At 47.2% G+C, this 2545-nt stretch overlaps 1 long non-coding RNA gene across 1 annotated transcript; it reads right to left on the bottom strand.

Moving 5' to 3' along the window:
• Positions 1-837: 837 nt before the first annotated feature.
• Positions 838-2041, bottom strand: LOC111257585. Its single transcript, XR_002678102.1, has 2 exons — positions 1098-2041; positions 838-1016 (listed from the first exon to the last, which is right to left on the bottom strand). It is a non-coding gene; the product is annotated as an uncharacterized LOC111257585 (long non-coding RNA).
• Positions 2042-2545: the final 504 nt, after the last annotated feature.

Genomic DNA, 2545 nt, shown 5'->3' with positions numbered 1-2545 from the left:
TTACAGCCAGAAACGTCATAATTTATGATGATTTCAAATGTATCATAAAATTATCATCATAGATCGGAAGATATCTTATAGCGGCGGTTGGAATCCTAGTAAACGCAAGTGTGCATATTTCATTCAAAAATTGTACCACCATAACAATAGGGGTTGTCATGGTGGCTTGTTGGATGGGATATTTTTTTTCTTTTTATTTTTAGTTTGTTGTTTTCAATTTTTTAGAATTTTTTATTTTTGGGAAATTGATTTCCAGGGGTGGTGCCTAGAAATGAGTGATGCCATAACCCGCCCCTGTATTTTATAGGAGCGGACATGTTACCCACTCCGCTATTTATAACTGCGAAAAGTAGGAGCAGGTAACGCACCCGATCCTGCAAATGTCATTTCAACCGGTCCTACAAACATTTTTTTAGTAGTGTCTTAAGATGATTTTTTTTATACAAAAGAGCCATCTATTTATGCTAGTCCTGTAAACGGGACTACGGGTCTACGCGTCATCCACGGGTGGTGTTTGGTACCCACCAAAACCGCCTGTGATTACTCAATAATCCATATAGATCTTGATTTCCCTGTTTGCGCCGTGAGGTGATAATTCTAAGGGATAATTCTAAGGGCGTGTTCAACAGTTTAGACAGTTATTGTCTTTTTGTGCATGCCATGTCACATATAGACAGTGAAACAGACAACTTGTACAGAGATTTATCTATTAGGTTGTCTGCAAACTATTTAATTCGTTCATGGATAAAAAATCAAAATGACGAAGTATAAACTTGATCTATTTTGTTGCATCAGCGAGCATCAGTTCACACCAGCAAGCACATATTCACACGACAATCACAAGTTTAACATCTTCACTCTGTTCACACCAGAAAAGCACAAGTTTAACCTGTTCACACAGTATGCCTATATTCAAGCTTTTCACGACAAACTGAATGAGCAGTAAAATTGAGATAACATAATATTTTGATTGTCCAGAGAGAAGAATAGAGCATACTGCTGCTGTCCACCTGCAACTGCAAGGAGAAAAATTGATGCACTCAGCTACGGGCAGGCAGAAATCGTGAGAGGAAAATAAAATGCTGCTGGAGCTGCACCTGCTAGTTCTGAATCAAGCCGAGCAATACAGAAAAATAGGCAGAGAAGTGCAGACCGAGCAAAGCAGCGCAGACCAATGGAAAAAATCAAAGCTTGGGATCGAAACACCAAGCCAAGCTGCAGCTGAACGAGCAAGAACAGATTTAATCTACTGTAGCAGTGCTGCAGAAAATTGAGAACCTGACAGCCAAGGGAGAGAGCGGATAAACGCTACTGCTACTACTATCCCCGAAGAAGGATGCTGCCGGGAGTTGACGAGCAGTCGAATCGGAGGTTGGAGCGCTGGATCCAGAAGAGGAGGTCGCCATTCTCGGAGCCTCGGAAGCCGGCTGCCTTGCGCGGAGGGTGAGAGTACCTGCAGACCGCAGGCCTTGAGCCGTTGCAGTCCCAAGGAGAGGCCGCAGCTGAAGCCGTCGGGGGACGACGGGGCGTCGCGCTCGCCGCCGTGCAGGCCACTGACTTCCCCGGCCGCGGCCTCTGCCTCGGCGTCTCCGTCCACCACGCCGCTGAAGCTCGGTCCATGGACGCTGGAGAAGGTCAAGCCGGCCGGATCTGCAGGTGCCAGCAGGTGGGGAGGCAGCACCTGCGGCAGATCGAGGAGCGGAGACGGCTGCTGCCGCACCCTTTTGCCGGCAGTGATTCAAGCTGCCGCAGCTCCCTTTCCCCGGTTCCGATCCATTTTTCCGCCGCCGCTTTGTTCTTCAGTTGCATCGGTGGAGATGATAATCGAGAAGATTTGGTGCGATCTCTGCTGTGAAACGGAGTGGGAATAAGATTTGCGGCCGATCTCTCCGCACCAAAGCGCGCTCGTCACAGCGGATCGGCCAGCGCCGTCGTCGAGAGGAGACGATGCATACAACGCGTGTTTTACCCGTTGGTTTCCTCTCGGAGCACGAGTCCTCACCATACGAGGATGTTTTGTGAAAAAAATGACAGGACGCAGACGGCACTCTACAACGCGTTGTACGTGCCCTAATCATCTCGTACAGACTTCAAATTTTCATGACTGTTGGGGTTGGGCCACACAACGTTGAGACGTTACGACAAACGAAGACAATAATACTCAAGCTCGTGTTACAGTAGCTATCCTATCAATGTGTAATAATCGTCCCAAGAGGGTTCATCTCCCTTTACAAGGCCATAAAGTTACATTCCCGCATTCCCATTATACCCATACCTAACAACTACATCCTAGGTATATTCCGTACTTGACAGTAACTTGGCCCCTACCCAAAATGTCGCTTTCACACTGAGATTACATTTCTAACCCTCTCCAAGATTCTTATTATAAAACTGTCCTACTGTAATGTAGTTCCAGAGCTATCTTGATCACTTCCTTCTCCATTCGTAAGCTTCGTCGGGGCTGAGCAAGCTTCCGTAAGCTTTCCGCCTTCCTCGGTCGAAGTCAGCTAACTTCGGCTTTTGGGCACGGACCCTTCTCGAAGTC

The sequence above is a fragment of the Setaria italica genome, chromosome VI (genome assembly GCF_000263155.2).
Source record: "Setaria italica strain Yugu1 chromosome VI, Setaria_italica_v2.0, whole genome shotgun sequence".
In the NCBI taxonomy this organism is placed as follows: Eukaryota; Viridiplantae; Streptophyta; class Magnoliopsida; order Poales; family Poaceae; genus Setaria; species Setaria italica.
This window is presented reverse-complemented; position numbering and strand designations above follow the sequence as displayed.